The sequence below is a fragment of the Biomphalaria glabrata genome, chromosome 12 (genome assembly GCF_947242115.1).
Source record: "Biomphalaria glabrata chromosome 12, xgBioGlab47.1, whole genome shotgun sequence".
Classification (NCBI taxonomy): Eukaryota; Metazoa; Mollusca; class Gastropoda; family Planorbidae; genus Biomphalaria; species Biomphalaria glabrata.
The window spans coordinates 11719843-11731713 of NC_074722.1; the positions used below are offsets into that span (position 1 = coordinate 11719843).

Sequence of the window (11871 nt, forward strand, 5' to 3'; positions counted from 1 at the left end):
AGATGTACACACACATAAAAACAGAGATGTACACACACATAGACACAGAGATGTACACACACATAGACACATAGATGTACACACACATAGACACAGATATATACACATATAGACACAGAGATGTACGCACACATAGACACAAGAGATGTAGACACAGAGATGTAGACACAGAGATGTGCACACACTTAGACACAGAGATGTACACACACATAGACACAGATATATACACACATAGACACAGAGATGTACACACACTTAGACACAGAGATGTAGACACAGAAATGTGCACACACATAAACACAGAGATGTACACACACTTAGACACAGAGATGTAGACACAGAGATGTAGACACAGAGATGTAGACACAGAGATGTAGACACAGAGATGTGCACACACATAGACAAAGAGATGTACACACACTTAGACACAGAGATTTAGACACAGAGATGTAGACACAGAGATGTGCACTCACATAGACACAGAGATGTACACACACGTAGACACAGAGATGTAGACACAGAGATGTAGACACAGAGATGTAGACACAGAGATGTACACACACATAGACACAGAGATGTACACACACTTAGACACAGAGATGTAGACACACTTAGACACAGAGATGTAGACACAGAGATGTAGACACAGAGATGTGCACACACACATAGACACAGAGATGTACACACACTTAGACACAGAGATGTAGACACAGAGATGTACACACACATAGACACAGAGATGTGCACACACATAGACACAGAGATGTACACACACATAGACACAGAGATGTACACACACATAGACACAGAGATGTAGACACAGAGATGTAGACACAGAGATGTAGACACAGAGATGTAGACACAGAGGTGTAGACACAGAGATGTAGACACAGAGATGTGCACACACATAGACACAGAGATGTACACACACTTAGACACAGAGATGTAGACACGGAGATGTACACACACTTAGACACAGAGATGTAGACACAGAGATGTACACACACTTAGACACAGAGATGTAGACACAGAGATGTACACACACATAGACACAGAGATGTACACACTCATAGACACAGAGATGTGCACACACATAGACACAGAGATGTACACACACATAGACACAGAGATGTACACACACATAGACACAGAGATGTACACACACATAGACACAGAGATGTACGCACACATAGACACAGAGATGTACACACACATATAGACACAGAGATGTACACACACATAGACACATAGCTGATAACTAGAATGTTAGAAAAATTCAGGTCACTTGGTTGGCTTTGAATATAGTATGATATAGTGAACGGATTATCTGGTTTTGCTTTTAGAAGTATCACATTATGTTATTGTTTAAGTAGGTCTAATTCAAATTATTTTTAAAAGTTGAAACTTAGATCTAAAAAAGAGCATTTTATGTAAACATTTCTCAGTTTAATGGAGCATCAATAATGTTACTGAGTATGTGTGTGTGTGTTTGAGAGACAGAGGGAGAGAGAGAAACAGAGAGAGAGAGAGAGAGAGAGAGAAAGAGAGAAGAAGATGTATAATAAGATTGGAATAGAAAAATGTCCACCGTCCAACGACTTGGGGGAGCTACCACCTTCTACCAAGCGCGTCGCCAGGTAGCGGATAGGGAAGACCCTTAGGTGTAAGAGTTAGCTGTTATTACCAAATAAACAGCAGCAGACCAACTGGTTTGCAGTCATGGAGGATGAGGTGGTGACGGTGCTTTCGATATGACACGGAGGCCACGGTGTATTTCAGTGGTTAGGATATTCACTTCAGAAATCCAGGAAAATTATTGCAAAAGCGAGTATAGGGCGCTGTAACTCCTAACCCGGGAAGATGAAGCTAGATAACTAGGGATAGTAATTCATCTAAGAGAGACAACTTTGAAACTCTACAACTGCTGCCTTACAGATGATCTTGGCTGATCAAAGGCTATGGAAGCATACCCAAAAAAGAAAAGCAGGCTGAATTCGGAGTCAATGGACCTCCAGGCGCATAACACTTTGACACGCTATGTCACGCTATGATACGCTATGTCATCTAGGTGACGTTACACTGGCATAGCAATCAGAACGAGGAAGAAGAAGGCACCACGCTCCTTTTCATGCTTTTTTCTGAACATTCTTTCAAACTATCCTTCTTCTATCATTTCTTTTTTCTGAACATTCTTTCAATCCATCCTTTTTCTATCATTTCTTTTTTCTGAACATTCGTTCAATCCATCCTTTTTCTATCATTTCTTTTTTCTGAACATTCTTTCAATTCATCCTTTTTCTATCATTTCTTTTTTCTGAACATTCTTTCAATCCATCCTTTTTCTATCATTTCTTTTTTCTGAACATTCTTTCAATGCATCCTTCTTCTATCATTTCTTTTTTCTGAACATTCTTTCAATTCATCCTTTTTTCTGAACATTCTTTCAATCCATCCTTCTTCTATCATTTCTTTTTTCTGAACATTCTTTCAATCCATCCTTTTTCTATCATTTCTTTTTTCTGAACATTCTTTCAATCCATCCTTTTTCTATCATTTCTTTTTTATGAACATTCTTTCAATCCATCCTTCTTCTATCATTTCTTTTTTCTGAACATTCTTTCAATCCATCCTTTTTCTATCATTTCTTTTTTCTGAACATTCTTTCAATCCATCCTTCTTCTATCATTTCTTTTTTCTGAACATTCTTTCAATCCATCCTTTTTCTATCATTTCTTTTTTCTGAACATTCTTTCAATCCATCCTTTTTCTATCATTTCTTTTTTCTGAACATTCTTTCAATCCATCCTTCTTCTATCATTTCTTTTTTCTGAACATTCTTTCAATCCATCCTTCTTCTATCATTTCTTTTTTCTGAACATTCTTTCAATCCATCCTTCTTCTATCATTTCTTTTTTCTGAACATTCTTTCAATCCATCCTTTTTCTATCATTTCTTTTTTCTGAACATTCTTTCAATCCATCCTTTTTCTATCATTTCTTTTTTCTGAACATTCTTTCAATCCATCCTTTTTCTATCATTTCTTTTTTCTGAACATTCTTTCAATCCATCCTTCTTCTATCATTTCTTTTTTCTGAACATTCTTTCAATCCATCCTTTATCTATCATTTCTTTTTTCTGAACATTCTTTCAATCCATCCTTTTTCTATCATTTCTTTTTTCTGAACATTATTTCAATCCATCCTTTTTCTATCATTTCTTTTTTCTGAACATTCTTTCAATCCATCCTTCTTCTATCATTTCTTTTTTCTGAACATTCTTTCAATCCATCCTTTTTCTATCATTTCTTTTTTCTGAACATTCTTTCAATCCATCCTTTTTCTATCATTTCTTTTTTCTGAACATTCTTTCAATCCATCCTTCTTCTATCATTTCTTTTTTCTGAACATTCTTTCAATCCATCCTTTTTCTATCATTTCTTTTTTCTGAACATTCTTTCAATCCATCCTTCTTCTATCATTTCTTTTTTCTGAACATTCTTTCAATCTATCCTTCTTCTATCATTTCTTTTTTCTGAACATTCTTTCAATCCATCCTTCCTCTATCATTTCTTTTTTCTGAACATTCTTTCAATCCATCCTTTTTCTATCATTTCTTTTTTCCTTCTATCTGTCTCATTGTCCGTTTCTTTTTGTGTCACGAATCCGGTTTCATATTCTTGTGCTGACCTTTGTGCTGAACCTTTGTGCAAGATATTTCTGTGGATAGTTTGAATCTAATACAACATGACCATTTATCATTCATCAACGCGTACGACAATGCGTACTCAATATTTCTTTTTAATAAATACATTTACTGAATGAGAAAAGTGAATTGAACAAAGTTATTGACAATCAAAGCTGTCTACAACAAGTAGGCCTACAGACTACTGACTTTAGTAAAGAATTCATTGCGTATTCCATTCAGGGATCAGGTCTTACAATGTGTGCATTGAGTCTCATCAAACACCAGCCTGTGCACTTCATTACTAACAAGAAGCTTTTATTAAGTGTTATAGATCAATTAGTTTGAATCAGTCATGTAATTAAATTTTTTAATAGATCTAGACCAGCAATAATACATCTGTGCGATATTTTTTACCAATTGTTTTGTTTAGCGCCATTTCATGCTATTAGCTTTATCAATCCGCTATGATCTTATCACTTATATGGACCAGTTGGAAAAATGGGGGGGGGGGGATAAAAGAAATGTGTATCTGGGTGGATTTTAGCGTAAATGCTTTTTGAAAGCATTTACAGAATTTAAAAAAAAATTGATGCATAAAAGGGGTAATCATTACAGTATGAACAAATATTCTTCAGGTCGCCAATCAACTTCTCTGTTCGTTATCGTTAATGCCCAGTAGACTTGCCCAGTTAACACTTGTATTCCTCATCACTTAAGACTCTCTGCCCAGTAGATTTGCCTAGTTAACACCTGTATTCCTCATCACTTAAGACTCTCTGCCCAGTAGATTTGCCTAGTTAACACTTGTATTCCTCATCACTTAAGACTCTCTGCCCAGTAGATTTGCCTAGTTAACACCTGTATTCCTCATCACTTAAGACTCTCTGCCCAGTAGATTTGCCTAGTTAACACCTGTATTCCTCATCACTTAAGACTCTCTGCCCAGTAGATTTGCCCAGTTAACACCTGTATTCCTCATCACTTAAGACTCTCTGCCCAGTAGATTTGCCTAGTTAACACCTGTATTCCTCATCACTTAAGACTCTCTGCCCAGTAGACTTGCCCAGTTAACACCTGTATTCCTCATCACTTAAGACTCTCTGCCCAGTAGATTTGCCCAGTTAACACCTGTATTCCTCATCACTTAAGACTCTCTGCCCAGTAGATTTGCCCAGTTAACACCTGTATTCCTCATCACTTAAGACTCTCTGCCCAGTAGATTTGCCTAGTTAACACCTGTATTCCTCATCACTTAAGACTCTCTGCCCAGTAGATTTGCCTAGTTAACACCTGTATTCCTCATCACTTAAGACTCTCTGCCCAGTAGATTTGCCCAGTTAACACCTGTATTCCTCATCACTTAAGACTCTCTGCCCAGTAGATTTGCCTAGTTAACACCTGTATTCCTCATCACTTAAGACTCTCTGCCCAGTAGACTTGCCCAGTTAACACCTGTATTCCTCATCACTTAAGACTCTCTGCCCAGTAGATTTGCCCAGTTAACACCTGTATTCCTCATCACTTAAGACTCTCTGCCCAGTAGATTTGCCCAGTTAACACCTGTATTCCTCATCACTTAAGACTACCTGCCCAGTAGACTTGCCCAGTTAACACCTGTATTCCTCATCACTTAAGACTCTCTGCCCAGTAGATTTGCCCAGTTAACACCTGTATTCATTATCACTTAAGTCTCTCTGCCCAGTAGATTTGCCCAGTTAACGCCTGTATTCAATATCACTTAAGACTCTCTGCCCAGTAGATTTGCCTAGTTAACACCTGTATTCCTCATCACTTAAGACTCTCTGCCCAGTAGATTTGCCCAGTTAACACCTGTATTCATTATCACTTAAGACTCTCTGCCAAGTAGACTTGCCCAGTTAACACCTGTATTCCTCATCACTTAAGACTCTCTGCCCAGTAGATTTGCCCAGTTAACACCTGTATTCCTCATCACTTAAGACTCTCTGCCCAGTAGATTTGCCCAGTTAACACCTGTATTCCTCATCACTTAAGACTACCTGCCCAGTAGACTTGCCCAGTTAACACTTGTATTCCTCATCACTTAAGACTCTCTGCCCAGTAGATTTGCCCAGTTAACACCTGTATTCATTATCACTTAAGTCTCTCTGCCCAGTAGATTTGCCCAGTTAACGCCTGTATTCAATATCACTTAAGACTCTCTGCCCAGTAGATTTGCCTAGTTAACACCTGTATTCCTCATTACTTAAGACTACCTGCCCAGTAGATTTGCCCAGTTAACACCTGTATTCATTATCACATAAGACTCTCTGCCCAGTAGATTTGCCCAGTTAACACCTGTATTCATTATCACTTAAGACTCTCTGCCCAGTAGATTTGCCCATTTAACGCCTGTATTCAATATCACTTAAGACTACCTGCCCAGTAGATTTGCCTAGTTAACACCTGTATTCCTTATTACTTAAGACTACCTGCCCAGTAGACTTGCCCAGTTAACACCTGTATTCCTCATCACTTAAGACTCTCTGCCCAGTAGATTTGCCCAGTTAACACCTGTATTCATTATCACTTAAGACTCACTGCCCAGTAGATTTGCCCAGTTAACGCCTGTATTCAATATCACTTAAGACTTCCTGCCCAGTAGATTTGCCCATTTAACACCTGTATTCATTATCACTTAAGACTACCTGCCCGGTAGATTTGCCTAGTTAACACCTGTATTCCTCATCACTTAAGACTCTCTGCCCAGTAGATTTGCCCAGTTAACACCTGTATTCATTATCACTTAAGACTCACTGCCCAGTAGATTTGCCCAGTTAACGCCTGTATTCAATATCACTTAAGACTACCTGCCCAGTAGATTTGCCTAGTTAACACCTATATTCCTCATTACTTAAGACTACCTGCCCAGTAGATTTGCCTAGTTAACGCCTGTATTCAATATCACTTAAGACTACCTGCCCAGTAGATTTGCCCAGTTAACGCCTGTATTCATTATCACTTAAGACTCTCTGCCCAGTAGATTTGCCTAGTTTACACCTGTATTCCTCATCACTTAAGACTCCCTGCCCAATAGATTTGCCCAGTTAACACCTGTATTCCTCATCACTTAAGACTCCCTGCCCAGTAGATTTGCCCAGTTAACACCTGTATTCATTATCACTTAAGACTCTTTGCCCAGTAGATTTGCCCAGTTAACACCTGTATTCCTCATCACTTAAGACTCCCTGCCCAGTAGTTTTGCCCAGTTAACACTTGTATTCCTCATCACTTAAGACTCTCTGCCCAGTAGATTTGCCCAGTTAACACCTGTATTCATTATCACTTAAGACTCTCTGCCCAGTAGACTTGCCCAGTTAACACTTGTATTCCTCATCACTTAAGACTCTCTGCCCAGTAGATTAGCCCAGTTAACACCTGTATTCTTCATCACTTAAGACTCTCTGCCCAGTAGATTTGCCTATTTAACACCTGTATTCTTCATCACTTAAGACTCTCTGCCCAGTAGACTTGCCCAGTTAACACTTGTATTCCTCATCACTTAAGACTCTCTGCCCAGTAGATTTACCCATTTAACACCTGTATTCATTATCACTTAAGACTACCTGCCCGGTAGATTTGCCTAGTTAACACCTGTATTCCTCATCACTTAAGACTCCCTGCCCAGTAGATTTGCCTAGTTAACGCCTGTATTCCTCATCACTTAAGACTCCCTGCCCAGTAGATTTGCCCAGTTAACACTTGTATTCCTCATCACTTAAGACTCTCTGCCCAGTAGATTTGCCCAGTTAACACCTGTATTCATTATCACTTAAGACTCTCTGCCCAGTAGACTTGCCCAGTTAACACTTGTATTCCTCATCACTTAAGACTCTCTGCCCAGTAGATTTGCCCAGTTAACACCTGTATTCTTCATCACTTAAGACTCTCTGCCCAGTAGATTTGCCTAGTTAACACCTGTATTCTTCATCACTTAAGACTCTCTGCCCAGTAGATTTGCCCAGTTAACACCTGTATTCCTCATCACTTAAGACTCTCTGCCCAGTAGATTTGCCCATTTAACACCTGTATTCATTATCACTTAAGACTACCTGCCCGGTAGATTTGCCTAGTTAAAATCTGTATTCCTCATCACTTAAGACTCTCTGCCCAGTAGATTAGCCCAGTTAACACCTGTATTCTTCATCACTTAAGACTCTCTGCCCAGTAGATTTGCCCAGTTAACACCTGTATTCTTCATCACTTAAGACTCTCTGCCCTGTAGATTTGCCTAGTTAACACTTGTATTCCTCATCACTTAAGAGGCCCTGCCCAGTAGATTTGCCTAGTTAACGCCTGTATTCCTCATCACTTAAGACTCTCTGCCCTGTAGATTTGCCTAGTTAACACCTGTATTCCTCCTCACTTAAGACTACCTGCCCGGTAGAATTGCCTAGTTAACACCTGTATTAATTATTACTTAAGACTACCTGCCCGGTAGAATTGCCTAGTTATCACCTGTATTCCTCATCACTTAAGACTACCTGCCCGGTAGATTTGCCTAGTTAACACCTGTATTCCTTATTACTTAAGACTACCTGCCCAGTAGACTTGCCCAGTTAACACCTGTATTCCTCATCACTTAAGACTCTCTGCCCAGTAGATTTGCCCAGTTAACACCTGTATTCATTATCACTTAAGACTCACTGCCCAGTAGATTTGCCCAGTTAACGCCTGTATTCAATATCACTTAAGACTTCCTGCCCAGTAGATTTGCCCATTTAACACCTGTATTCATTATCACTTAAGACTACCTGCCCGGTAGATTTGCCTAGTTAACACCTGTATTCCTCATCACTTAAGACTCTCTGCCCAGTAGATTTGCCCAGTTAACACCTGTATTCATTATCACTTAAGACTCACTGCCCAGTAGATTTGCCCAGTTAACGCCTGTATTCAATATCACTTAAGACTACCTGCCCAGTAGATTTGCCTAGTTAACACCTATATTCCTCATTACTTAAGACTACCTGCCCAGTAGATTTGCCTAGTTAACGCCTGTATTCCTCATCACTTAAGACTACCTGCCCGGTAGAATTGCCTAGTTAACACCTGTATTAATTATTACTTAAGACTACCTGCCCGGTAGAATTGCCTAGTTAACACCTGTATTCCTCAGCACTTAAGACTACCTGCCCGGTAGAATTGCCTAGTTAACACCTGTATTCATTTTATACTTAAGACTACCTGCCCGGTAGAATTGCCTAATTAACACCTGTATTTATTATCACTTAAGACTGCCTGCCCGGTAGATTTGCCTAGTTAACACCTGTATTCCTCCTCACTTAAGACTACCTGCCCGGTAGAATTGCCTAGTTAACACCTGTATTCATTATCACTTAAGACTGCCTGCCCGGTAGATTTGCCTAGTTAACACCTGTATTCCTCCTCACTTAAGACTACCTGCCCTCTAGATTTGCCTAGTTAACACCTGTATTCCTCCTCACTTAAGACTACCTGCCCGGTAGATTTGCCTAGTTAACACCTGTATTCCTCCTCACTTAAGAGGCCCTGCCAAGTGAACTAGTCCAGTCAGTTCCACTTACGCACCTTTTGGAATCACGTCGTCGAAAAAAAAAAAAAGGCATTAACTTTTGTTTTCACTACGCTGGCCAAGATCTCAATAGCTCTATCAATACGATCAATAACTGATCACTATCTGAACGAGGAATCAGCGACATTGATGAATGGAACATTTGTTTCGATTAGCTTTTCTTTCATTTCTTTCGGTCAGTTAATTAACAGAACTATGAAAACTAATCAATGCGGTGGTGTTGCAGCTGAAACATATTTGTAGTGAAAAGATTACTCAGCGGCACTCCTGTGGCCAATTTGCATATCGGAAATACAGCTTTTTATTTACGCAGCTGCTCCCGTTTTAGACCATGAGGTGATGTGGAGTTGACTTCAATCTCTTCTATCAGGAGGGTATATGCAGTTGAGTTTAATATTTTCTGCCATGGGGATATGTGGAGTTGAGTTAAGATTTCTATCACTGGGGCATGTTAACATTAGTTTTGTGGAAAATTTAAAAACAGTTGGTCGTTGTGCTGGCAACATGACACTCTCGTTAGTCGTGGGCCAGAGGAACAGAAGATCTTTACATCATCTGCCCTATAGATCGAACATTGTGATGGTGTTTCAATCAGAATTATTTAAAGCAGAAAAGAATAATCAATATAGGGCTAAATAATTTTATTTTGTATAATCATATTAGGGTATCTAGCAACTGATAATTATGTTTTAAAATTGTTTGCTTTTGCAAAAGTGAACTTTTCTCACTTGGGTGTCAACCCTATTGGGTGTCCCCCGGTGCGGCCTGCAACCCCTAGTGACGCCCCTACATATAGGAGTAGGTAATATAGGTATCAAATAAGCCGTAAAAAGTAAATACAAATGTGAAGCTTATTGCTGAAACAATGAATGATGTATACACAATACATGTATAAAGTAAAATAAAATGCTGCACTAGGAACTACATTTTTAATTTAGAGAAAAATAGTGAATTAAATTTCAACAGTTAGCTTCACATTAGTATCATTCAAAATTTTCATTGCATTGGGTTGACTCCTATGTTGTTTATTTGTTATAACAGCTGAAGAATGCTTAGCTTACTCTTTTGCAAAATGTTCGTTGTTTACGGCATATCCCGTTATTCGGAATTGATCAGGTGCTTCATGAAATTCAAATATCTACTAGTCCACCACTCATATTGTTTTAATTATTGAGGCAGGGGATAGCGCGAACGCAGTCCCCCATACGCAAAAATTACGCACCCGAGTCACCCACATTTGGGGTGATCGTTTACGACTTACCACTCAAAATATTCATTGCATTGGGTTGACTCCTAAGTTGTTTATTTTTTTATAACAGCTGAAGAATGCTCGGGTTACTCTTATGCAAAACGTTGTTTACGGCATATCCCGTTATTCGGTAATGAGCAGGTGCTTCCTGTACTAATTGTTGACCTTTCATAATTTATCAGTGTTTAGGCAGGGGATAGCGCGAACGCAGTCCCCCATACGCAAAAATTACGCACCCGAGTCACCCACATTTGGGGTGATCGCAGGCTTCAGCCCACCCGAAGTGCAATGGATGAGCCTCGACCTGGGAGAACAGCCTTGGGGATCACTGTAATCTCCTGTGCCAGGTAAGTATGAAAATAATGGCGAGGTCAGGGGTAGTCTTTAAAAAATTAATGTAACACATTTAAGCTTAGCAATAATAACATTACTATAATTTACAAACGTAAAAGATAATAAATATTAGAAACTATATTTTTTTTATAACACATGCAACTATTTTACAAATATTTACATTTGTATGTAGTTAAAATATGTCTTTTATTTAATTAAAAAATATTTTTAAAAATTTTGAAATATATAAGTCCGTGTTAAAAAATTAAGTCCCTTAGAATAATTATTTAAATATATACCTAGTTACCTCCCTCGATTCATCCTTTTCTACTAGTTTGTGGTTCAATTCATTCCTATGTTACTTCTCTTACGACGCCGTTTATAACGTTAGAATCAGATCTAAAATAATATAGAATTATTATTTTTTTTTATAGATACAGTTATATAGAAAACAAAACACTCTACATACTTTCTTAATATTTTTTTACAATTATGAATATAAACTCTTTAAATACGAATATTTGTCCTCAGATTGGGTAGTTACGTTACGAATTTAGTGGATAAGTGGATGACAAGTGGGGCAACCGCTCCAGGCCCCACACTGATGGGTGGCCCCGTATTGCCCGCAATCGTAGATTTCCTTGTCACTTTCAGCTTCGCAATCCAGATCAGTTCTCATTAATTAGGACTTGTAACTCAATAGTTTGGAAGCCTTTCAGGCATTTATATTGTACCAATTACGATGCAAGCTCATAACATTACATTTTTGGTTTCAAATACTGTTCAGTGTCCGTCGATTCTCTGCTAAACAGTTTACCTTGGCATCATAAAAACAAATAGCCCGAAGCGACCAGTTAACATTGTTTACATCTTAAATAAAACTAAAAGACATTCAATATCAGATCTGAATAGGAAAATGCGTAGCCTAATGATGAAGTTTGAACCAGTTATGGTGCTATAGTTATTTCTACATGAAAGAGTCATAGGTCATCCATACTGTTGTTATAGAAATGCAACTTTTTAAAGATTGATT

The 11871-nt window shown here is 38.6% G+C and overlaps 1 non-coding gene across 1 annotated transcript; it reads right to left on the minus strand.

The window, feature by feature from the left end:
* Nucleotides 1-10695: 10695 nt before the first annotated feature.
* On the minus strand, nt 10696-10860 carry LOC129922207 (U1 spliceosomal RNA). Its single transcript, XR_008774177.1, has one exon. It is a non-coding gene; the product is annotated as a U1 spliceosomal RNA (small nuclear RNA).
* Nucleotides 10861-11871: the final 1011 nt, after the last annotated feature.